At 44.2% G+C, this 27,593-nt stretch overlaps 1 long non-coding RNA gene across 1 annotated transcript; it reads left to right on the forward strand.

The window, feature by feature from the left end:
* On the forward strand, nucleotides 1–26,934 carry LOC120996305. The gene is made up of 3 exons (XR_005777753.1): nucleotides 1–82; nucleotides 26,116–26,154; nucleotides 26,790–26,934. It is a non-coding gene; the product is annotated as an uncharacterized LOC120996305 (long non-coding RNA).
* The last annotated feature ends 659 nt before the right edge of the window (nucleotides 26,935–27,593 follow it).

Genomic DNA, 27,593 nt, shown 5'->3' on the forward strand with positions numbered 1-27,593 from the left:
CGGGTGCACAGACTGAAAGAAACGATGGCTTTTCCGCAGGTGTTACCTGGGATGTCACGTGACCTCCTGGGAGACTTTACAGGTAATTGCTGCTGTCATTCACGATGAGGGAAGAGGCATCGGACTGTACAAACGAGCGCCAGAACGAACAAGATCTCTCTGGGATTCCGCATTGTTCACTTCTGGCCTGGCTTGTTTTCTGTCGTTATAGGTTTAGATATATACAGGTATAGGTATATACATTTCTACGGGTAACAAGTGCAACACATGCCGATATTATTACAGCCACAGCAGAGATTGTGACTCAGCTTTCCCAGAAACCTGAAAAAGCAATTTATCAAACTGGTGTAAAGTAGAACTGGCTTAGTTGCCCATAGCAACCAATCAGATGCTATCTTTCATTTTGGACAGCTCCTTTGGAAAATGAAAGGTGGAATCTGATTGGTTGCTATGGAAAACTAAGCCAGTTCTACTTTACACCAGTTTGATAAATGACCCCATAAGTCTCTATTCACACAAAGTGGTGTAAAACTCCTTCTTGTTCCGTCCACTACTAAACTGACATTTTTCCATCCTTGTGGAATCAGTATGGTCTCCAACTGCCTTCCGTTTGTCCATTTCTTACCGTCCGTATGGTATCAGTATGTCATCCATTTGTATTCTAGCAACCATCTATGGCACACATGTGCTGTCCGTGTTTTTTTGAATTTTTTTTTATTGACTTGAATGGATGAGACCAAAGTGGCGTACGCAGTGGGTTATTTATCAAGGGACTGGAGATAATTTTAGATGTAAAAATAGTCTCAATTTTTGACCGGCCATGCAACAATTTTTTGACAGTTGGGCAAGATGGAGGCGGATTGGGGGGGGGGGGGGGGGGGTGGGGTGTCAGTACCCCTGAATGCATACATACTACGTGATCTATGATTAAGACTATTGTTGATCGAGCACCAAAGTGCTCTGGTGCTCGAGTAGAACACTTTGGGATGCACCCAAAGAGCACCCGAGCACAATGGAAGTCAATGGGAGAACCCGAGCATTAAACCAGGCACCCCCTGCTCTAAAGAGGGGAGGGTGTCTGGTTCACAGGAAAAGGTCAGAGATTGATGGAAACACCACCAAAATGGTTCGGGAACAGCATGGGGAGGATGTCTGGATGCATCTTGGATTCCCAGGTCGCTGCTGGGAACGATGTTGTGCGAGTAGCACCCCACTTTTACAGACTGACAATAATACGCACAAAACCGAAGATAAAATCGATTTTAGAGGAAAAATTGTTAGGAAACATTCTTTCCTGTATATTTACTTGTATATAAAGTGCAAGTGCTGCCAAAAATTACAAGGAAGAGGCACTCCGATACAACCTGTATATCACATAAAGGAGGGCCTCATTCACATTGTGGTAGAATTGTTCAGGGAGTGGGACTCCTACACTCATAAAGCCTATGCACTAAGTAAAAGGGCTTCCAAAAATTGCAAGGAACCGTCACTCCAATACACCGTTTATTGCACATAATTATGATTGATGGCCTGCTGGTGACCCTCTAAAACATTAGGGGCGAGGGCAGCCTAATAAGCATGTTGATATGATGGAGGAGGAGGAGGAGGACGAGAAAAGGAAGATTGAACCATATACCCTTTTTTGTGGTGGAAGAGGTTCATGGGAATACAGTGGATTCAATACACCATAAAAGCCCCATTTAAAGTGCCTTTATGTTCAGCCGCTTTCCTCTGGTAGAGTAGAGAAGTCAGGGGCAATCCAGGCCTTGTTCATTTTGATAAGAGTCAATCTGTCAGCATTTTCAGTTGACAGACGGATGAGCTTATCAGTTATTATGCCCGCAGCAGCACTAAATACCCGCTCTGACAAAATGCTGGTGGCAGGGCAGGCCAGCACCTCCAAGGTGTAGAGCGCCAGTTGGACACCCAATAGTTGTAAGGCACACATGGATCACTGAGGACGCTGACATGGTCGCGCTGAGAAGACAAACTGAGGGTGGTCTGGCTATCACCCTGTGTACTGTCTTCCCCCATTTCCACCTCTTTCACATGCAAAGCGTCCGCCTTCATTGTGAGCAGCAAGTGTTTCAGTAGACACAGAAGTGGGATGGTTACGATGATAATAGTGGCATCGCCGCTCACCATCTGTGTTGATTCCTCAAAGTTGTGTAAATCCTCACAGAGGTCAGACATCCATGCCCACTCGTCGCTTGTGAAGAGCAGAAGCTGACTGGAAAGGCTACAACCATGTTGCAGCTGGAGTGGAATACCAGCCCTCTTCTGCTCACAAAGCCTGGCCAACATGTGGAACATGGAGTTCCAGCGCGTGCTCACGTCACACAACAGTCGATGAGCTGGCAATTGCAAGCGCTGCTGCAGCATTGCCAGTCTGGACTTTCCATACTTTTGGAAATGGACACACATGCGGCACACCTTCACCAGTAGCTCAGGCAAATTGGGGTAGGTTTTGAGAAACCGCTGAACCACTAAGTTGAACACTTGGGCTAGGCATGGTATGTGTGTCAGCTTGCCGAGCTCCAAAACCACCACCAAGTTACAGCCATTATCAGACACAACCATGCCTGTTTGTAGGTTGAGTGGCGAGAGCCACAGCTCAGTCTGGTTCCTTATACCCTGCCACAGCTCTGCGGCGGTGTGCTGTTTGTCACCTAAGCAAATTAGTTTCAGCGCGGCCTGTTGCTGCTTCCCCACTGCAGTGCTACACTGCTTCCAGCTACTGACTGGTGGTGGAGGTGGAGGAGGAGAAGGGGGGTTGCAGCCACTAATGTAGGTGGTGGCGGAAATCCTGATGGAAGTAGGGCCTGCAATCCTTGGCGTCAGTAGCACCTGTGCCATCCCAGGGTACGACTCGCTCCAGGCCTCCACAACGTTCACCCAGTGTGCCGTCAGGGAAATGTAGCGACCCTGACCAAAAGCACTTGTCCATGTGTCAGTTGTTAAGTGGACCTTCCCAATAACTGCATTGGTCAGGGCACGGGTGATGTTACGGGATACATGCTGGTGCAAGGCGGTGATGGCACACCGGGAAAAATAGTGGCAGCTGGGGACTGAGTATCGAGGGACGGCCACCGCCATCAGGCTTTCCGAAAGCTTCAGTGTCCACGAGCCTAAACGACAACATTTCCAGGGCCAGTAATTTGGAAAGGTGCGCATTTAGTGCTATGGCCTGTGGGTGGGTGGCTGGATATTTGCGCTTTCGTTCAAAGGCCTGGGGTATGGACATCTGTACGCTGCGCTGGGACACAGAAGTGGTTGTGCTAGATGATGGTGCTTGAGAAGGTCCAGGTGCAGGGCGGAGGTTTAGCCAAATTTATGACGCGGCACACACCTCATCACAAATTAGGATAAGCCTCTGGCAGCGCAAGGAGAAACAAAGACTGGCGTGAAAACACTGGTCTTTGTAAATGGGCCCCGCTGTGTCTTTCTCTGCACGGGTATGGCCATTGCTCTTACAAGTAAGGCTAGGTTTGCATGGCCGTTTAGTTTTCCGTTCTTCTGATCCGTCAAAAAGTGGATCCTGTATTTTAAGTATCCATTATGCTCAGTTATGCACATTTTGCATCTGTTTTAGCCATTTCCGTCTGAAATCCATTTTTTTAGATGGAAAAAAACCCTACAAAGTATTTTTTTCATCTAAAATAACGTATTTCAGAAATGGATGCAAAATGTTCATAACTGAGCATAACGTTATTTTTCTGTTGTTCTGCTGGATCAGAAGAACGGAAAACTAAATGGTGATGTGAACCCGGCCTAAGTCCTAAGGAAAGGGGTGGACCTAGACAGTAGAGGGCTTCTGTGCAAAAATAGAATGTGGGCCCCTTGCTGTTAATTTGTGACAAGTAAAGGGCTAATTTTAGTGCTCCTTGTCCTTTACTATGACTTTAGTTGATCCATTATCAACTAAATGCACCAATGATATGTCTACTCTTGCTAAGGAGTATGTATTGATGTATAGGACTAGGGATACATCACGTGACTCATTTGATTTCCAATGAGTTGTGGCATCAACGCAACCATGTCTCAATGTTATCATGGTTTTTATAGTGACTAGCAGGCAACCAAATATCACCCTATAGCCCTAGCCTTAGGCCAACTTCACATAAAGCGGTTTGATGAACTGCTATGACATGACAGCTATGTTTGTGTCAGCTGTACTAATGTGACATCACAAGTGGTTTACCTCAGGTGAGCTATTTGTGATATCACATGAGTGTGTCAGTCAGGTGAGCTATTGTGACATCACAAGTGGGTCTCCATCAGTGTAGATGCTGTGACCTCACAAGTGGGTCTCCATCAGTGACGCTGCTGTGACATCACAAGTGGGTTTCCATCAGTGACGCTGCTGTGACATCACAAGTGGGTTTCCATCAGTGATGCTGCTGTGACATCACAAGTGGGTCTCCATCAGTGACGCTGCTGTGACATCACAAGTGTGTCTCCATCAGTGTAGCTGCTGTGACCTCACAAGAGGGTTTCCATCAGTGATGCTACTGTGACCTCACAAGAGGGTTTCCATCAGTGACGCTGCTGTGACATCACAAGTGGGTCTCCATCAGTGTAGCTGCTGTGACCTCACAAGAGGGTTTCCATCAGTGACGCTGCTGTGACATCACAAGTGGGTCTCCATCAGTGACGCTGCTGTGACATCACAAGTGGGTTTCCATCAGTGACGCTGCTGTGACATCACAAGTGGGTCTCCATCAGTGTAGCTGCTGTGACCTCACAAGAGGGTTTCCATCAGTGACGCTGCTGTGACATCACAAGTGGGTCTCCATCAGTGACGCTGCTGTGACATCACAAGTGGGTTTCCATTAGTGATGCTGCTGTGACATCACAAGTGGGTCTCCATCAGTGACGCTGCTGTGACATCACAAGTGGGTCTCCATCAGTGTAGCTGCTGTGACCTCACAAGAGGGTTTTCATCAGTGACGCTGCTGTGACATCACAAGTGGGTCTCCATCAGTGATGCTGCTGTGACATCACAAGTGGGTTTCCATCAGTGACGCTGCTGTGACATCACAAGTGGGTCTCCATCAGTGACGCTGCTGTGACATCACAAGTGGGTTTCCATCAGTGACGCTGCTGTGACATCACAAGTGGGTTTCTATCAGTGGAGCTACTGTGACATCACAAGTGGGTTTCCATCAGTGGAGCTACTGTGACATCACAAGTGGGTTTCCATCAGTGACGCTGCTGTGACATCACAAGTGGGTTTCAGTTCTGTGAAGCTACTGTGACATCATTGGTATATTTCCTGTTAAGTAAGACACCACTGTGTCTGTCAGGTGAGCTGATATGACTTCACATGTGTGTTTACCTCACCAATGGCTCCATACTGTTCTTGCACAGGGATCTTTACTGTCTGTGTCAACCTGCGTTTGTGCTAGTTGATGATTTGTGTGTTCAGTAGAGTACACTGTTTTCGAAGTGCTTATGGACTGCTAAATATTTGTTCACTTGCATGCCAGTGTATCTCAGCCTTGTCCTTATGTTCCCTTGTTACAAATCACAAACCTGCAGTTGGATGTTGTGAAATTAGGAGGACCTATTTCCCAAAGCTAAATACTGCAAAAACTGCTGGTGGTGGAAGATTTGGAGATGCCAGACCTCCTTTGTCTACAGCTATTACCAAATTTAAAGGGTTTAGTTGATTCAATGGAACTCCGATACCCCCCCCCCCCCCCCCCCCCCCACAGATCAGCTGTCTGCAGTGAACAGGAGCAGTGCTACAGTAACCAGCTCCATCCCAGGGGCATAGCCAAAGGGGAAGCGGCTGATTTGGGGCCCAAACTCAGAAATCCAGAATGAGGACTGAAAGATTTTCTTGTCAGGACCCCCTCAACAGTATTATAAAATGACATTATATAGAGAGACACTATAGGAAAAGGATGGAGCAGCTGCCTGGCCTCATCTGAGAGAGCCATCTTTACTAGCCACAGAAGTGGGGGATGCACAGCAGGAGGGGGTTGTGCAATCATCGGGTGACAAGGGGACCCTTAAATTACATCCTGTTCATGACGCCAAATGCAACATCGGTCTGCAAGGAGTCCCTTTAAGATTAGATAAGTGTTTTGTGACGCCAGTTGCAATGAAGCAACGGGACAGAGTCCCTTCTTCTGGTAGCAAACAAGACTGGCCCACATCTGACCAAAAAAGGAGGGGAGAATGGAATGGTGAGTTACATTCTCTTTAAGTGTAGCTCTGCCATAGTTGCTGCCACCTGCTGGTTAACCAGGCACATTACAAGAACAATTTCATAACATTATTATAAATGCACAGTGTCTAGGGACCTGAGAATTAAATGCATAAGATAACATTATATTAGTATTCACAGATAGAAGCAGGGCGTAGGAGTGGCAATGCCACTCAGGGGCGTTGCAGTTGCAAATAAGTTTCTAGGGGGGGCCATGTACAAAAATTAGCTGTGGGGCCCAGTCATTTCTAGTTACGCCACTGCTCCATCCATTGCACAGTGGTAGCAGTTGTGCAGTTCTGGTGACTATTTCCAACTCTGGAGCTACTCAAGATAGGCTAATAGGTAGGTGTGTGGGGTGCTGGACTCTGCTGATCAGATATTGATGCCTATCTCAACTTGTTGTTTCCTGTCCCTCAGGGACATGTGGAAATCTTTCCTGTCAGCTCGGCAGCAGAAGGTAAGATCTCACCTAACTTGTTTTCTTCCCTGGCTACTGATGGATGGGCTGCTGTAGAGAGTGGGTGGCATGGTGCTTTCCCATTCCGCTCTTAGGCATAAGTCTTTCACTCTGTGGGCAGTCACAGGCATGATCGGCAAGATTTGGTCTGAATGACCATGGCAGATCATAAGTTCCCTTGGACAAGCAACGCCTTTGTCTCTCCTGCCGGCAAATTGTGTGTCAGGTCTTGGGTGTTCAGGTCAGGTGCCAGTTTGTGCTTTGCCGGCATAGCAGCTGTGATGTCACATACCACTTTGGACGTTTAGCACCTACTGTATGATGCCGGTATTGCAGCATTGGCATCAGATGTTGCTGTTGAGACAGATGCCTGAATACATGGATCATGCTAATGAATTAAGGTACTTGTAGCTGGTTGGTGGACTATGGTAGGGACCACCTCTCAAATTGAGCAGTATATTTGAAAGGGAGTTTGTATGCCAGAAAACATGGTGTCCAATGTCTCCTTTGCAGTGCCACATCTTCCAGCATGTCAAACACCAGAGTTTCCACTGAGCATCCTCATAGTTCTGCTGATCCAGAAAAATCCCCAGCTCGGTATGTCTCCTCCCCTATTTAATCTATTATGTGATGCCTCTTATGTGTTTGCTGGGGTCTATTACAGTTATTATGAGGATTCTGATGTGGGTACTTCTATGCTTGTTTTAGGCCAAGGAAACATCAGCCCCAAAGTCTAGCAAGAAATGTAATAAGCCTCTGCTACACATAAGAAACCCCAAATATACTGGAAAAATGCTCATGGAGCAATCCCCCTCATTTCTAAATATGAGATCTATAATTAAGGCAGTGTTTAATTCAGCTTTAGAACAGAGGATGCTTTTCTCCTAGGGCCTCTGCCTCCTCTTCCTGACCCCTAATCCTGATTTATTTGAATATAGAAATTGATCTCGATGATGGTGAGTTATTTCCTAATCGTTAGTTTGACTCTCTAGATGACTATTTATATTGCCCTCTCTGTTTTCCTAACTAACATTTTAATAAAAGCTGTTAGGACTACCATGAAAATTGAAGACCTCAAGGAGTCCTGGTCAATTCAAGAACAAATGTTTGAGGGCATAAAGCAGAGAAAAAGAAAACCCTATTCCATCCATAAAAATGTAAGAAAGCTTATCTCTAGAGCAGGGATCAGCAACCTTGAGCACTCCATCTTTCGTGAAGCTACAACTCCCAATATGCTCCATTCACTTGTATGGAAGTCCCGAGAACAGCCATGCACGTGTGAAGCACCCCATCACTCTCCTTCATGGTCAAATAGCCCTTACTTTCAAAGTTTTCCCAATTTTTCGGCTGACTGACTGACCTTCATTTCTTAAAGTAATGATGGCCACTCGTTTTTCTTTACTTAGCTGCTTTTTTCTTGCCATAATACAAAGTCTAACAGTCTATTCAGTAGGACTATCAGCTGTGTATCCACCTGACTTCTCCTCAACGCAACTGATGGTCCCAACCCCATTTATAAGGCAAGAAATCCCACTTATTAAACCTGACAGGGCACACCTGTGAAATGAAAACAAACCATTTCAGGGGACTACCTCTTGAAGCTCATCAAGAGAATGCCAAGAGTGTGCAAAGCAGTAATCAAAGCAAAAGGTGGCTACTTTGAAGAACCTAGAATATGACATATTTTCAGTTGTTTCACACTTGTTTGTTATGTATATAATTCCACATGTGTTAATTCATAGTTTTGATGCCTTCAGTGTGAATCTACAATTTTCATAGTCATGAAAATAAAGAAAACTCTTTGAATGAGAAGGTGTGTCCAAACTTTTGGACTGTACTGTATGTATATATATATATATATATATAAACTTATACTTACCTCCTCCAGCGATGCGATGCAGGCCTCTTCCGGCCTGTGTCCCTGGCTGGCTCAGGCGGCGCGATGACGTCATTGCGCCGCCTGCACCGGCCTCTGATAGGCTGCCGTCCTGAGGACGGCGATACAGATGACTATGGAGATGGGTGAGCGCTTCCACAATGGAAGTGCAGCGCTCATCTCCTGCTGTGCCCTGCCGGCGCCCCCCTTCTGACAGCGCCCCGGGCGGCCACCCGGCCCGCCCGGTCCAAGAAACGTCCCTAATCGCCGGACGGGTGAATCTACCTTACTAAAAGATGGCAGCCCGCATGTGTTCGCTGGCGAACACTGCGAACTGACCATCACTGCAAATAACCCCCCATGTATACTTGGAGGAATTCCTCCAAGTTTTGTTGATTACCTCCAAATCCCCATGACATACAGTATATGTGAAGAAAATGTATTTCTCAAATTTAGCCCATTTCACAACAATGCACATACCACAGACACACACCCAGGGGTCAGAGGAGTTTACCTTATTGCCGCCCTATGCTGCAATTATCTCATTTCTCAACAAACATATCCATCATCCTCTGTTTACTTAGGTGTCGGGAGGTATGTAAGCAGAATTAATGGCCGTCTGTAAATCTGGTGAAATCACTTATCTGGTCAACACTGTAGTTCTAAGTTACATGAGGTCAATGTCTCAGACATGGGGCGTAGTACATGAACATGTACTGCAAATTCAGCATTTTACAAATGGATGATTCATACAGTATATTATATAGACCATAGTTTACTACTTAAGGTGTTAGGGCAGGGGGGGGGGGGGGGGGGTCAGGGCGTGTTTACTTATGAAAATCCATATAGTAGCCAGCACTGGTATTATACATCCATGGCTATGTTGCATCGGGACCATATAGGATGCTCTATTTTAGTTGCAATAGTAAAGGGACACGCGCTGTTATGCTGTCAAAGATCAATGCTTGGAGACTAAGGGTGCATTCACATGATGCAGAAACTTCTGCGACTGAAAATCAGAAAATGGGGCTTGCAGAAAGCCATGTGCTTCCCGCCAAAACAATCTGTGGAATAGACTTCCTCAGGACGTGGTCACAGCAGGAACAGTGGACGGTTTTAAAAAGGGTTTAGATGATTTCCTAAAGTCTAAAGAGTCTCACTTCCTTCTGGGATTCACGTCCTCACCTATCCCTTGGTTGAACTTGATGGACTTATGTCTCTTTTCCACCGTATTAACTATGTAACAACCCCCTTCAGATGAATGGAATTTTTTTTTTCAATCTCAGAAGTTTCTGCAACAGAATTGTCTGCACGTTATGCCCCTAAGTCCCTAAAGCCTCATGCAGACGTCCGTGGAACATGGTCCGTGAGATACCGGACTGGCATTGCAGGAGCGAACGGCGTCATTGATTGCTATGACGCCGTGCGCTTTGTGCCGGCGCCGCACAGTAATACACTCTTATGATCTATACGAGTGTATTACTGTACAGCAGCGGCGGCACAAAGCGCACGGCGTCATAGCAACCAATGACGCAGTGCGCTCCTGCAATGCCAGTCCGGTATCTCACGCACCGTATTCCACGGACGTCTGCATGAGGCTTAAATCTGCACAAAATAGATTACCCAATTAGAGTATATTTTAATGCCAGTATATCCGGCGCCATACTTCTGAGTTCTCCCACGTTGCTACTTTCTCTAGCATCTGTTTTATAGATGTAGCAGAACTTCTTATATTTACATAGCCTAATTTGCAGGAGTTCAATATTGATGGCCTATCGTCGGGAGGCGGAGGACTGTGCATTTATGTTAACAAGGCTTGGTGTACCAACTCTGTCATTGTTGGGAAACATTGCTCAGCAGACCTAGAGTATTTCATGGTTAAGTGTAGGCCGTTCTATCTGCCAAGGGAGTTCACCTTCACTATAATAACAACTGCATATACAGTGGATATAAAAAGTCTACACACCCCTGTTAAAATGTCAGGTTTCTGTGATGTAAAAAAATGAGACAAAGATGAATCATTTCAGAACTTTTTCCACCTTTAATGTGACCTATAAACTGTACAACTCAATTGAAAAACAAACTGAAATATTTTAGGTGGAGGGAAGAAAAAAATAAAATAAAATAATGTGGTTGCATAAGTGTGCGGTGTGCTGGGGATGTAGCTGTGTTCAGAATTAAGCAATCACATTTCAAATCATGTTAAATAGGAGTCTGCATACACCTGCCATCATTTACAGTGCCTCTGATTAACCCCAAATAAAGTTCAGCTGCTCTAGTTGGTCTTTCCTAAAATTTTCTTAGTCGCATCCCACAGCAAAAGCCATGGTCCACAGAGAGCTTCCAAAGCATCAGAGGGATCTCATTGTTAAAAGGTATCAGTCAGGAGAAGGGTACAAAAGAATTTCCAAGGCATTAAATACAGGGCCGTCTTTAATATTGATTGGACCCTGGGCAAAAATTTACTTGGCCCCCTGGATCCTGCCTTCCCACACCTTAGCAGGCAATCACGCCCTCCACCACAACACACACACAAAAAATCCACACATCTGGTAGAGTACAGTGAATGACTGTAAATACTTCCAGTTCTGAAGACTCCAGCGGCTCAGGATCAGTGCTCTGGGCAGCTGGGCTCAGGCTGGAAGTGGGCACCGCTCTGCAGGAAGGAGACCAGGGCTCGGCTCACCCTAGCGTTACAGTGCACTCCAGCACCCCACAGTATGCAGCATAGCACCCTATAGTATACAGCAACCCACAGTATGCAGTATAGCACCCTATAGTATACAGCACCACACAGTATGCAGTATAGCACCCCACACTATACAGTATACAGCACCCCACAGTATATAGTAGAGCAGTATAGCAGCCCACAGTATACAGCACCCCACAGTATACAACACTTCACAGTATACAGTAGAGCAGTATAGCACCTCACTGTATACAGCACCCCAAACTATACACAATACAGCACCCCACACTATACAGTACAGCAGTATAGCACTCCACAGTATACAGCACCCCACAGTATACAGTACCCCACAGTATACAGGCCCCCACAGTATAGCACACCACAGTATACAGGCCCCCACACTATACAGCACCCCACTATACAGTAGTTTACAGTATATTAGCATAACAGCCCCTGTCACCTTTTCCTGATGTAATCTTCACAAAAAAAGCTCCACAGTTAAGGCAAACTTCTACAGCAACACTCCTGGTAGAAAGGAACTTGATGACCTCATAGCCATGTGACCAGTAATATTGCTAGGTTACTGGTCACATGGTGATGATGTCATCTAAGGTCCTAGAGAATCACAGCTCTCACAGTACGCTGCCTGGAGTGCGGGCAGGCATGGCATAGCAGCACCCCCTGTGTAGCTGACAGCCTGACACCCGGGGCAGTGGCTAGAAGGGCTCAAGAGGCAGCTGCCTTGGGCCCCCCAGGAGCAACTGGGCCCGGGGCAGCTGCCCCTTTTGCCCCTTGTTAAAGACGGCCCTGATTATATATACCATGGAACACAGTGAAGACAGTCATCATCAAGTGGAGAAAACATGGCACAACAGTGACATTACCAAGGACTGGACGTCCCTCAAAAAATGGATGAAAAAAACGAGAAGAAAACTGGTCTGGGAGGCTACCAAGAGGCCTACAGAAACATTAAAGGAGCTGCAGGAATAGCTGGCAAGTACTGACTGTGTGGTACATGTGACAACAATCTCCCGTGTTCTTCATATGTCTGGGCTATGGGGTAGAGTGGCAAGACTAAAGCCTTTTCTTACGAAGAAAACATCCAAGCCAGGCTACATTTTGCAAAAACACATGTGAAGTCTCCCAAAAGCATGTGGGAAAAGGTGTTCTGGTCTGATGAAACCAAGGTTGAACTTTTTGGCCATAATTCCAAAAGATGTTTGGCGCAAAAACAACACTGCACATCACCAAAAGAACACCATACCTACAGTGAAGCATGGTGGTGGCAGCATCATGCTTTGGGGCTGTTTTTCTTCAGCTGGAACTGGGGCCTTAGTTGAGCTAGAGGGAATTATGAACAGTTCCAAATACCAGTCAATATGGACACAAAACCTTCAGGCTTCTGCTAGAAAGCTGAACATGAAGAGGAACTTCATCTTTCAGCATGACAACGACCCAAAGCATACATCCAAATTAACAAAGGAATGGCTTCACCAGAAGAAGATTAAAGTTTTGGAATGGCCCAGCCAGAGCCCAGACCTGAATCCAATTTCAAAATCTGTGGGGTGATCTGAACAAGGCTGTGCACAGGAGATGCCCTCGCAATCTGACAGATTTGGAGTGTTTTTGCAAAGAAGAGTGGGCAAATCTTGCCAAGTCAAAATGTGCCAGGCTAATAGAATCATACCCAAAAAGACTGAGTGCTGAAATAAAATCAAAAGGTGGTTCAACAAAGTATTAGTTTAAGGGTGTGCACACTTATGCAACCATATTATTTTATTTTTATATTTTTTCTTCCCTCTACCTAAAAGATTTCAGTTTGTTTTTCAATTAAGTTGTACAGTTTATAGGTCACATTAAAAGGTGGAAAAAGTTCTGAAATGATTTATCTTTGTCTCATTATTTTTACATCACAGAAGCCTGACATTTTAACAGGGGTGTGTAGACTTTTTTTTATATCCACTGTATCTCACCGGATGCTAATGCCAAGCTGGCTATGAACGAATTTCATGCGGTCATCAGCAAACAAAAATCTGCACACCCTGAGGCTGCATTTATTGTAGTGGGTGACTTTAACCACTCCAACTTAAGGTCAGTGCTACCTAAATTTCATCAACATGTCTCCTGCCATACCAAAGGGGATAAAACCTTGGACCATGTCTATACAAACATTGTTGGATCCTACAAGGCAACGCCCCTCCCCCACTTGGGACAGTCTGATCACCTTTCTATGTTTCTCACCCCCAAGTACTTGCCGCTTATCAACCGTGTGAAACCATCAATGAAGACAATCGAGGTGTGGCCAGTGGGGGTAGATTCTGTACTCCAGGGCAGGTTTAAAGACACGGACTGGAGAATGTTTGCCTCTCAGGCCACCTGTGCTTCTCACACTAATATCGACTCTTACACGTACTCAGTACTGGAATACATCAACACCACAATTGACAATGTTACCACAGAAAAGCAGATCACAATGTACCCAAATCATAAACCATTGATGAACAAGGAAGTGCGGCTTCTACTAAAGGCACGTAACATTGCCTTTAGATCAGGTTACGCTCAGGCCTACAGTAAGTCCAGGGCAGACCTGAAGAGGGCATCAAGAAGGCCAAGCAAAGCTACAAGGTGAAAGTGGAGGAACACTTTGTCAACTCTGACCCACAACGCATGTGGCTGGGCATTCAGGCCATCTCTGACTATAAGCTCAGCAATTACACACAGACAGCCATGACTCTCTCAATGAGCTAAATGAATTCTACGCTCGTTTTGATAAGGACAATAAGGAAAAATTTGCCAAAACCCTACCCTATGATGACTGCCATACCCTCACTCTCACCATCATAGATGTCCATAGCGCACTGAGCAGTATCAACGCTCACAAGGCTGCTGGCCCTGACGGCATAACTGGACGTGTACTTCGAGCATGTGCTGAGCAGCTTGCAGGAGTCTTCACTGACATCTTTAACCTTTCGCTTGCCCAGGCAGTAGTACCAGCGTGCTTCAAGACCACCTATATTGTGCCAGTGCATAAACACTCATCATCAATGTGCCTGAACGACTATCGCCCTGTAGTACTCATGCCTATAGTTATGAAGTGCTTTGAGCGACTGGTCCTGGCACATCTAAAGTCATGCTTGTCCCCCCACATTGTCCCCAATTTGCTTATCGAAGTAATAGGAGTACAGAGGATGCTGTATCTACAGCGCTTTACTGTGTACTCTCACACCTGGACAACAAGAATACTTATTCAAGAATGCTGTTTGTTGATTTCAGCTCAGCATTCAATACAGTCATTCCCTCCAAGTTGATCACTAAACTTGCGGATCTTGGAATCAGAAATCATACCTGTAACTCGATCATGGACTTTCTGACCAACAGACCCCAGCATATTAGTTCAGGAAATAACTGTTCCACCACCATCACACTCAACACTGGCACTCCACAGGACTGTGTGCTGAGCCCGTTCCTCTATTCCTTTTTCACCTATGACTGCAGGCCTAAGTATGGATCCAATTCCATCATCAAGTTTGCAGATGACACCACGGTGATTGGTCTCATCGCTGACAATGATGAGTCTGACTATAGGGAAGAGGTAATAACCTGCTCCTCAATACCAGCAAAACAAAAGAGCTCACTATGGACTTCACGAAGGAGAAGAGAGACACCCATGACCCCATCTACATAAATGGCACGGCTGTTGAACGGGTTTCCAGCTTTGAGTTCCTGGAGACCTACATCTCTGAGAATCTGTCCTGGTCAACCAACATCTCTAGCCTGGTTAAGAAGGCACATCAGCTCCTCTTTTTTGAGGACACTGAAGAAAAACCACCTGTCTGACATACTGGGTAACTTCTATCGCTGTGCGATAGAGAGCATCCTGACCACCTGTGTTACAGCCTGGTATGGGAATTGGTCTGTTGCTAACCGCAAGGGACTGAAGCGGGTGGTGAGAACCGCCCAACGCATCACAGGGACTCCACTTCCTACTATTGAGGATCTTCACAAGAAGAGATGTCTACGTCGGGCACGCATCATTCTTAGGGAATCCTCTCATTCTGCCAATAAACTCTTCCAGTTACTTCCTTCAAGGAGCTTCTACAGGAACCTTCAAACTAAAACCAGCAGGTTTAGAAGCAGTTTCTTCGCCACAGCTGTCACCCTATGAACTCAGTCCCCCGCTGAACCCTTTCATCCATACTTAACCCTCTACACTCCTCCTCCCTCTATCCCTTCTTATGACCATGATAATGACTGTCATTCATTCTCAACATTCACAGTATTTTCATATTGGTTACTGATATAGTTGGAACACTGTCATAGCTTAGTCTCTGCTATAGTACGTACTTACACTACATTGTTCACTATTGCAGTCTGTCAATAGCGCTACTCTTCCAGTTCTGGAGCTATATTCATAGCATTTTGCAGATCTGTTTAAATCTATAAATCTGTATATACTGTACGTAGCGTATCTGTATAACTTGTTCATAGTACATCTGTGTATTCGCCGTCTGTATAGCAATAGAACAGTTTGTATATATGTATACATCAGTACATCTGTATATTTGCTCTCTATATAGCAATATAAACACTTATATACACTGCTCAAAAAAATAAAGGGAACACTTAAACAACACAATGTAACTCCAAGTCAATCACACTTCTGTGAAATCAAACTGTCCACTTAGGAAGCAACACTGAGTGACAATCAATTTCACATGCTGTTGTGCAAATAGGATAGACAACAGGTGTAAATTATAGGCAATTAGCAAGACACCCCCAATAAAGGAGTGGTTCTGCAGGGGGTGACCACAGACCACTTCTCAGTTCCTATGCTTCCTGGCTGATGTTTTGGTCACTTTTGAATGCTGGCGGTGCTTTCACTCTAGTGGTAGCATGAGACGGAGTCTACAACCCACACAAGTGGCTCAGGTAGTGCAGCTTATCCAGGATGGCACATCAATGCGAGCTGTGGCAAGAAGGTTTGCTGTGTCTGTCAGTGTAGTGTCCAGAGCATAGAGGCGCTACCAGGAGACAGGCCAGTACATCAGGAGACGTGGAGGAGGCCGTAGGAGGACAACAACCCAGCAGCAGGACCGCTACCTCCGCCTTTGTGCAAGGAGGAACAGGAGGAGCACTGCCAGAGCCCTGCAAAATGACCTCCAGAAGGCCACAAATGTGCATGTGTCTGCTCAAAAGGTCAGAAACAGACTCCATGAGGGTGATTTGAGGGCCCGACGTCCACAGGTGGGGGTTGTGCTTACAGCCCAACACTGTGCCGGACGTTTGGCATTTGCCAGAGAACACCAATATTGGCAAATTCGCCACTGGCACCCTGTGCTCTTCACAGATGAAAGCAGGTTCACACTGAGCACATGTGACAGACATGACAGAGTCTTGAGACGCCGTGGAGAACGTTCTGCTGCCTGCAACATCCTCCACCATGACTGGTTTGGCATTGGGTCAATAATGGTGTGGGGTGGCATTTCTTTGGAGGGCCGCACAGCCCTCCATGTGCTCGCCAGAGGTAGCCTGACTGCCATTAGGTACCAAGATGAGATCCTCAGACCCCTTGTGAGACAATAGGCTGGTGCGGTTGGCCCTGGGTTCCTCCTAATGCAAGACAATGCTAGACCTCATGTGGCTGGAGTGTGTCAGCAGTTCCTGCAAGACGAAGGCATTGATGCTACGGACTGGCCCGCCCGTTCCCCAGACCTGAATCCAATTGAGCACATCTGGGACATCATGTCTCGCTCTATCCACCAACGTCACGTTGCACCACAGACTGTCCAGGAGTTGGCAGATGCTTTAGTCCAGGTCTGGGAGGAGATCCCTCAGGAGACCGTCCGCCACCTCATCAGGAGCATGCACAGGCGTTGTAGGGAGGTCATACAGGCACGTGGAGGCCACACACACTACTGAGCCTCATTTTGACTTGTTTTAAGGACATTACATCAAAGTTGGATCAGCCTGTAGTGTGTTTTTCCACTTTAATTTTGAGTGTGACTCCAAATCCAGACCTCCATGGGTTGAAAAATTTGATTTCCATTTTATTATTTTTGTGTGATTTTGTTGTCAGCACATTCAACTATGTAAAGAACAAAGTATTTCAGAAGAATATTTAATTAATTCAGATCTAGGATGTGTTATTTTTGTGTTCCCTTTATTTTTTTGAGCAGTGTACTTATTTGTACATCATCTGTACATAACTATTCTACACTTTCCTTTCTGTATATAACTTGTTTTTATTGCACTGCTTGCCCTTTCCACTTCTAATTAGATGCAAACTGTATTTCGTTACCCTGTATTTACATGTGTAATGACAATAAAGTTGAATCAAATCAAATATCTGATCGATGGGTTTCCGCCACCCGCCACCCCTGCCAATCAGCGGTTTGAAGAGGCCTTTGTGCTCCTCACCACTAAGGCTAGGTTCACATCTCCAGTGAACATTTCCAGCAGGCACTGCCAGATTCAACCGCTGGATCCCTATTGACTATAATGTGATTCAGTGGTGATCCCATAAATGCCGGGTTTTGGCCAGATAAATTCCGCTGCGTGGAGAGGTTTTTGTCCGTCCGACAGCCGGCACTTATAGAAACATAGAATGTGTCGGCAGATAAGAACCATTTGGCCCATCTAGTCTGCCCAATATACTGAGTACTATGGATAGCCCCTGGCCCTATCTTATATTAAGGATTTATGCCTATCCCATGCATGCTTAAACTCCTTCACTGTATTTGCAGCTACCACTTCTGCAGGAAGGCTATTCCATGCATCCACTACTCTCTCAGTAAAGTAATACTTCCTGATATTACTTTTAAACTTTTGCCCCTCTAATTTAAAACTATGTCCTCTTGTAGCAGTTTTTCTTCTTTTAAATATTCTCTCCTCTTTCACCTTGTTGATTCCCTTTATGTATTTAAAAGTTTATATTATATCCCCTCTGTCTCGTCTTTCTTCCAAGCTATACATGTTAAGGTCCTTTAATCTTTCCTGGTAAGTCTGATCCTGCAATCCATGTACCAGTTTAGTAGCTCTTCTCTGAACTCTCTCCAAAGTATCAATATCCTTCTGGAGATATGGTCTCCAGTACTGAGCACAATACTCCAAATGAGGTCTCACTAGTGCTCTGTAGAGCGGCATGAGCACCTCCCTCTTTCTACTAGTAATGCCTCTCCCTATACACCCAAGCATTCTGCTAGCATTTCCTGCTGCTCTATGACATTGTCTGCCTACCTTTAAGTCTTCTGAAATAATGATCCCTGAATCCCTTTCCTCAGATACTGAGGTTAGGACTGTATCACTCATTTTATATTCTACTCTTGGGTTTTTACGTCCCAGGTGCATTATTTTGCACTTATCCACATAAAATTTTAGTTGCCAGATTTTTGACCATTCCTCTAGTTTTCCTAATTCCTTTTCCATTTGGTGTATCCCTCCAGGAACATCAACCTTGCTACAAATCTTTGTGTCATCAGCAAAAAGACACACCTTACCATCGAGGCCTTCTGCAATTTCGCTGATAAAGATATTAAACAATATGGGTCCCAGAACAGATCCCTGAGGTACCCCACTGGTAACAAGACCTTGGTCTGAATATACTCCATTGACTACAACCCTCTGTTGCCTGTCCCTCAGCCACTGCCTAATCCATTCAACAATATGGGAGTCCAAGCCCAAAGACTGCAATTTATTGATAAGCCTTCTGTGTGGGACAGTATCGAAAGCCTTACTGAAGTCTAGATAAGCGATGTCTACTGCACCTCCGCCATCTATTGTTTTAGTCACCCAATCAAAAAAATCAATAAGATTAGTTTGACATGATCTCCCTGAAGTAAACCCATGCTGTTTTTCATCTTTCAATCCATGGGATTTTAGATGTTCCACAATCCTCTCCTTAAGTAGGGTTTCCATTAATTTCCCCACTATTGATGTCAGGCTTACTGGCCTATAGTTGCCCGATTCCTCCCTACTACCTTTCTTGTGAATCGGCACAACATTTGCTAATTTCCAATCTTCTGGGACGACTCCTGTTGCCAGTGATTGGTTAAATAAATCTGTTAATGGTTTTGCTAGTTCACCGCTGAGCTCTTTTAATAGCTTTCGGTGTATCCCATCAGGCCCCTGTGACTTATTTGTATTGATTTTAGACAGCTGACTTAGAACCTCTTCCTCTGTAAAGACACATGCATCAAAAGATTCATTAGTCTTCTTTCCTAACTGAGGTCCTTTTCCTTCATTTTCCTTCGTAAAGACTGAACAGAAGTATTCATTGAGGCAGTCAGCTAGTTTTTTTTATCTTCTTCCATATACCTTCCTTTTGTTTTTAATTTTGTAATTCCTTGTTTTAGTTTCCTTTTTTTATTTATGTATCTGAAAAATGCCTTACAGCCTTTTTTCACTAACTGAGCTAATTTCTCTTCTGCCTGTGCTTTAGAAGCTCTTATAACTTGTTTGGCCTCTCTCTGCCTAATCTTGTAAATTAGCCTGTCATCCTCGTTTTTTTTTTTTTTTATAATTCCTAAATGCTATCTTTTTGTTTTTAATGATTTTGGCCACTTCTGCTGAGTACCACAGTGGTCTTTTCCTTTTTTTGCTTTTACTGACAAGCCTAATGCAATTTTCTGTTGCCTTCAATAGTGCCTCTTTTAAGTAGTCCCATTTCTCCTGGACTCCAATGAAACTGTTCGAATCTGATAGGGACTCGTATACCACTAATCTAATTTTAGAAAAGTCAGTTTTTCTAAAATCTAAAACTTTTGTTTTTGTGTGGTGTGACTCCGTCACTGTACTTATAGTAAACCACACTGACTGGTGATCACTAGATCCCAAGCTTTCCCCTACAGTAATATCATATACCAAATTCCCATTTGTGAATACTAAATCTAAAATGGCCTCCTTCCGGGTTGGCTCCTCAACTACTTGCTGTAGAGATAATCCCAAGCTGCTAGATCATCTCTAACTGATATGTGAACACAGCCTTACCAAACACATGTACATTAGATAGCGGCTGTGCTTGGTATTGCAGCCCAGGTCTTATCAGTGATAGCTCCTTCTGCTGTATAACATGCAATATGTAGATTGCACAGCATTTTCATGGTGACAGGCTCCCTTTGAGGTACATCCACATGAGATGTGCAGTGCCCTGGAGCTAGGGGATGTTGGACTATGGACATTAGTGGACATTTTCCCCTATTGCTAGTATGCAAAGCCATTGACTCACTACTTTACTGTTTCATATTGTTGCATTTTATGTTTATTGTAATATAAACTGTTCATTTGCACTGTTATTGCACTATAACTGTACTGCACTGTGGAAAGGGTTAATGCACAGCCAGCTAATATAGAAAGACTTTGGGACTTTTTATCTATGCACTGAGATGTTGCTAAAGTTGCTATAAGGGACTATGTAAAATTTTGGAGGGAAAAAAACTGACACGCTGACCTTTTGACTGTCTGGTTTAGCTCTGTTGTTTACATCTGATGACTTGTTTATGTCTGGAAAAACAGCTTTGGGTGGGTTCACATCATGTTTTTGCCATCCGTTTAATGTATAAAAAAGGTATACATTAACGGATGTCTCAGACAGATGCTATACAGTAGCATCCGTTCACCATAGAATTCCATAAAAAATTATAACGGCACTGTAGGATGGAAATGTGTACTATGTTGCGCTTTTGTATCCCTTTATTTTTTTTCCACGTACATGGCAAACGGATGGCAAAAATGTGATGTGAACCCACCCTTAAGGTCCATTCACACGTGCGCAAAATGGGTCCGCAACGAGTATGGACCTATTCATTTTCAATGGGGCTGTCCGCATCCACACTTCCATTCCGCTGCCCTGCAAAGAAATAGAACATGTCCTATTCTTGTACGCAGCCAGGGACAAGAAAAGGCATTTCTATCATAGTGTCGGCCATGTGCTGTCCGCAAAATACAGATCGCACATAACCGGTGTCCGTGTTTTCAAGATCCGCAGTTTGCGGACGTGTGAATGGACCCTAAGTCATTCCCATAGATCTGTATTGAAAATCTATACAAGTCTACGACAGACTAAAATTGCAACATTGTTTCTGTTTAGGCTGTGCTTCTACACTCCATCCTTCTCACTAGAAGGTTCTAGTTCAGCTAGAAACTGCATAAAAAGGGAGCAGTCATAGCCTCTAGTTGTATGCAGATAGGACCAGTGTTTAGTAGAAGAGACTTTGCCAGGCTACACAACCCAGCACTAGCATTCCCCCTGTCAAAGGGCTGCCTGTGTCCCATCATTGATTAGACAATGTCAGACTGTGTAGGGACCCCCCCCCCCCCCCAACATTTCTCAGAGGAATCACAAGACTGGCACAACACAAGTTTATAAGATAAGATGCTCCAGAAGTATTTTATGGGAAATACAGGTTTTTAGTAAATTATGCATATCTGAAGGGTGACTGACAGGTCATCTTCAAAGCCCTCAAAGCCTTCACATCTACTGGATACCTTTTGCTCTATAAATTAACATTTTTTTCTCACCCTTTTTAGACCATAAACAGAAGAAAACAACCTATTATTTTTTATTGTTTTTTTGCTTTCAGTTGAATTACACTCGAGGTTCATTACATGTTTCAAGTTGGAGTAGCTGTGAAGCGTAGAAATTCCTCAGTAACATTAGCATATCTTATGAGAAGCCACTGGTTACATGGCTGTCAAAAGACCAGTTTGAGCTGGTGAACTTGTTTTAATTATAGGTTTTAGCTGCTGTCTAACCAGATTTTGCACCTAGGATTTCAAGTGCTGTTCGCCAAGTGTGAAATGTCATTAGCTGCAGTGGATTGAACACAGAAAACAACCAGGACTACGTAAAAGCCAAAGATGGATACTGGTGACAGGAGTCAGCAGCACAGGACATGTTTCCAGTTGCACAATGCCAAACCCGGTGTCGGCTCATTGTGACCTTGAAGAATTTATTTTATCTACAAGATACCAGTTATTACTAGTGCATTTACCAGGGAAATTCGGATATCTATGAATCTTTGCATAGCTGAACACAGTGATACATCATCCATATCCGTGCTTCAGAGATTTTATATACAGGGAGTGCAGAATTATTAGGCAAGTTGTATTTTTGAGGATTAATTTTATTATTGAACAACAACCATGTTCTCAATGAACCCAAAAAACTCATTAATATCAAAGCTGAATATTTTTGGAAGTAGTTTTTAGTTTGTTTTTTAGTTTTAGCTATTTTAGGGGGATATCTGTGTGTGCAGGTGACTATTACTGTGCATAATTATTAGGCAACTTAACAAAAAACAAATATATACCCATTTCAATTATTTATTTTTACCAGTGAAACCAATATAACATCTCAACATTCCCAAATATACATTTCTGACATTCAAAAACAAATCAGTGACCAATATAGCCACCTTTCTTTGCAAGGACACTCAAAAGCCTGCCATCCATGGATTCTGTCAGTGTTTTGATCTGTTCACTATCAACATTGCGTGCAGCAGCAACCACAGCCTCCCAGACACTGTTCAGAGAGGTGTACTGTTTTCCCTCCTTGTAAATCTCACATTTGATGATGGACCACAGGTTCTCAATGGGGTTCAGATCAGGTGAACAAGGAGGCCATGTCATTAGATTTTCTTCTTTTATACCCTTTCTTGCCAGCCACGCTGTGGAGTACTTGGACGCGTGTGATGGAGCATTGTCCTGCATGAAAATCATGTTTTTCTTGAAGGATGCAGACTTCTTCCTGTACCACTGCTTGAAGAAGGTGTCTTCCAGAAACTGGCAGTAGGACTGGGAGTTGAGCTTGACTCCATCCTCAACCCGAAAAGGCCCTACAAGCTCATCTTTGATGATACCAGCCCAAACCAGTACTCCACCTCCACCTTGCTGGCGTCTGAGTCGGACTGGAGCTCTCTGCCCTTTACCAATCCAGCCACGGGCCCATCCATCTGGCCCATCAAGACTCACTCTCATTTCATCAGTCCATAAAACCTTAGAAAAATCAGTCTTGAGATATTTCTTGGCCCAGTCTTGACGTTTCAGCTTGTGTTGACGTTTTCAGTCTTGTTCAGTGGTGGTCGTCTTTCAGCCTTTCTTACCTTGGCCATGTCTCTGAGTATTGCACACCTTGTGCTTTTGGGCACTCCAGTGATGTTGCAGCTCTGAAATATGGCCAAACTGGTGGCAAGTGGCATCTTGGCAGCTGCACGCTTGACTTTTCTCAGTTCATGGGCAGTTATTTTGCGCCTTGGTTTTTCCACACGCTTCTTGCGACCCTGTTGACTATTTTTAATGAAACGCTTGATTGTTCGATGATCACGCTTCAGAAGCTTTGCAATTTTAAGAGTGCTGCATCCCTCTGCAAGATATCTCACTATTTTTGACTTTTCTGAGCCTGTCAAGTCCTTCTTTTGACCCATTTTGCCAAAGGAAAGGAAGTTGCCTAATAATTATGCACACCTAATATAGGGTGTTGATGTCATTAGACCACACCCCTTCTCATTACAGAGATGCACATCACCTAATATGCTTAATTGGTTGTAGGCTTTCGAGCCTATACAGCTTGGAGTAAGACAACATGCATAAAGAGGATGATGTGGTCAAAATACTCATTTGCCTAATAATTCTGCACGCAGTGTAGTAATCAATGGGAATGATAAGTCTCATCCACTCTATGCAATTAGAGCAGCATTTCATTTATACCATATTAACTTCTCATTAATTAATTTCTCATCTGTCTGAGAAGCTAAAGATCTGAAGTTACCAGCACGTCTGTGCAAAACCCCTGTAATGCACCTGTAGTGGCGCTGCAGGAAAACGGCACACGCAGTCAGCAATTTGATTAGTGATTTCCATCAGTGATTGCGCACAGCACTATTTGTCCGGCCGATTCTCTGCATATTTTCCGGGTTGCACTCGAATCTCAGCGAGCCCCCATGATAGTTAATGATTCACGTAGCTTCTGGCAATGCCTGATCCAGATAGACCAAGCAGCCTATTCCCTGCCGGAACAGCCTGCCTGATCTCCCGAACGTTAATGTGAAACTAGCCTTATGCGTGTTTTTTTCTGCCTGAATTTACAAGGAAAAAACACAGAGTAAGGGCTCATTCAGACGGCCGTATGCTGTCCGCAAAAATACTGAATGCTATCCGTTTTTTTTGCGGATCCGCCAAAAAAATGAAACATGTCCTATACTTGTCCGTGAAAATCAGGACATGGCCCCATTGAAGTCTATGGGTCCGCAAAAATACTGAATGCTATCCGTTTTTTTGCAGATCCGTTTTTTTGCGGATCCGCAAAAAAACGGATAGCATTCAGTATTTTTGCGGACAGCATACGGCCGTCTGAATGAGCCCTAATACAGTACCATCAAAGTGTATGAGATTAGTCAAGTCTCATGTACATTTTGGGGCATATTTATTAAGACCTGCGCTTTAGATGCCAGTCTTAATAAAGCCCATAGCTGACAGCTTATTTCAGATTTGTAAATGACCCCTTTTTTTAATTTATTTTTATTTGACCCTTTTCAATGCCAAGGATGAGATCTGCAGCAAAACCGCATCAAATCTGCACCAAAAACCGCAAGTAACACATGTATTTTTTTAGTGCGGAATCGTGCAGATTTTCTGTTTTGATATTTGCACTCGCGTACAGGCACCCTTAGGCTGGATTCACAAATGGACGTTGCGGGTGACGTGCGGGAAAAGATGCGGGTGCGTTGCGGGAAAATGCACAATTTTTCCCCGTGAGTGCAAAGCGTTGTAATGCTTAGTAAAATAGGGGTGGAGGGGTTAAAAAAAACAACAAAAAAACTATTTAACTCACCTCATCCACTTGTTCGCGCAGCCCAGTTTTTTTAACCCCTCCAGCCCTATTGTACTATGCATTCTGTATTAAGAATGCTATTATTTTCCCTTATAACCATGTTATAAGGGAAAATAATAATGATCTGGTCCCCATCCCGATCATACCTAGCAACCATGCGTGAAAATCACACCGCATCCGCACTTGCTTGCGGGTGCTTGCGATTTTCATGCAGCCCCATTCACTTCTATCGGGCCTGCGTTGCGTGAAAAACACACAATACAGAGCATTCTGCGATTTTCACGCAACGCACAAGTGATGCGTGAAAATCACCGCTCATGTGCACAGCCCCATAGAAAAGAATGGGTCCGGATTCAGTGCGGGTGCAATTCGTTCACCTCACGCATTGCACCCGCGCGGAAAACTCGCCCGTGTGAAAGGGGCCTTAGGGTTCCTTCATCCTTTTCTTTTGAAGCTACAAAAAAATTAAACAATAGGGAGAAAAAATACCACTGCTATAAAAATATGGGAGGTAATAGCGGGAAAGTAAAATACAAATGGAAATGCTAAAACTGAAATGCAAATACCTTTTGGACATTTAATTTTGCACCCATGTGTAAAAATGACATGGCAAAATGAAAAATAAAATGAAATAATTTATTTTGCCATTAAATTTTTCGGCTTCAATATATTTGTATTGATTCTCAGGAAAGAGTTCAACGTAACACATGGGGGGAGGGGAGATTTATCGAAAATTATGTAAAGGAAAATTGACTTAGTTGTCTATAGTAACCAATCAAATTCTACTTTTCATTTTTCAGAGCGCCTTTGGAAAATTAAAGGTGGAATCTGATTGGTCGCTATGGGCATCTAAGCCAGTTCTACTTTACACCACTTTGCTAAATCTCCCCCAATGCATGAGAAACAACTATAGTGAGAACAAGGGGAGAATAAACAGTATTAAGTTGCACAGAATAAATGTCATGGCATTAAACTAAATAAGCTACAGACTAATAATGGTGACTTCCATAGTGATATAGTATATTGATTATTTTATATTTTACACCTCTAGGTACTCTATCACATCTGTGCCTGGTAAGCAGATAATATGGTAAGCATTTACAAAAAAGTATAAAAAGTAAGATGAACATAACAGATCCGTTATCAAACGTTGTGCGCAACAATGTTAGAGTGAAAATAGTTAGTTGGATCGCGTGTGTAGACACGATCCAAAGACTCTAGTTAAATGTAAATCTGCTCCATTTATTAGCCATCATTGCCTCATACGTGTAATTAAGATTAACTTTCCTAATGATGTGGGAGATATCTGGTATATCTTGAATTTACAAATTATTATAATTTTTATTTTTTTAGCTTACGCGGGAGCTGTAGTGTACATAGATGGATGTTGATCTTGCATACAAGAGCAAGAAATCTTCCCCCTAATATCTGATATTAGATCTAACTTCTTTCAGATTACCAAATTATTGATCTCTATATATGTAGTGCCCTGGAGCAGGGGCACTGTGGACTATGGACATTTATGGACATTTTTCCTTATTGCTACTATGCAAAGCCATCAACTCCCTACTTTATTTCATTTTGAAGGGTTAACTTTCACTGTGAATTATGCTGTTGTGTGCACTTATACTGCTTTATATTGTGGAACTGCATTTTATGTTTATCATAATATATCCTATGCATAATGACAAATTGGTTTTACCACGTGTTTCTGTTCTCTGCAAGGGATGGTGAAATAAGTCCAGAGACTCAGCAAATGGGGACCAGTGTTCAGTAGAAGAGACTCTGCCGGTCTGCACAGAAGGACCAATGTTTAGTAGAAGAGACTCTGCCGGTCTGCAGAGGAGGACCAGTGTTCAGTAGAAGAGACTCTGCTTGTCTGCAAAGGAGGACCAGTGTTCAGTAGAAGAGACTCTGCTGGTCTGCAGAGGAGGACCAGTGTTCAGTAGAAGAGACTCTGCCGGTCTGCAGAGGAGGACCAGTGTTCAGTAGAAGAGACTCTGCCGGTCTGCCCAGAAGGACCAATGTTTAGTAGAAGAGACTCTGTCGGTCTGCAGAGGAGGACCAGTGTTCAGTAGAAGAGACTCTGCCGGTCTGCAGAGGAGGACCAGTGTTCAGTAGAAGAGACTCTGCCGGTCTGCCCAGAAGGACCAATGTTTAGTAGAAGAGACTCTGTCGGTCTGCAGAGGAGGACCAGTGTTCAGTAGAAGAGACTCTGCCGGTCTGCAGAGGAGGACCAGTGTTCAGTAGAAGAGACTCTGCCGGTCTGCCCAGAAGGACCAATGTTTAGTAGAAGAGACTCTGTCGGTCTGCAGAGGAGGACCAGTGTTCAGTAGAAGAGACTCTGCCGGTCTGCAGAGAAAGACCAGTGTTCAGTAGAAGAGACTCTGCCGGTCTGCAGAGAAGGACCAGTGTTTAGTAGGAGGAACTCTGCCAGACTGTATGAGTGACCAGAAGAAAATGCTGAGATGAGGATGCTGAGCCACAGACCCTGGGTCACCAGCCCTGTGACCATGGAGTCAGCTGGAC

The sequence above is a fragment of the Bufo bufo genome, chromosome 3 (genome assembly GCF_905171765.1).
Source record: "Bufo bufo chromosome 3, aBufBuf1.1, whole genome shotgun sequence".
In the NCBI taxonomy this organism is placed as follows: domain Eukaryota; kingdom Metazoa; phylum Chordata; class Amphibia; order Anura; family Bufonidae; genus Bufo; species Bufo bufo.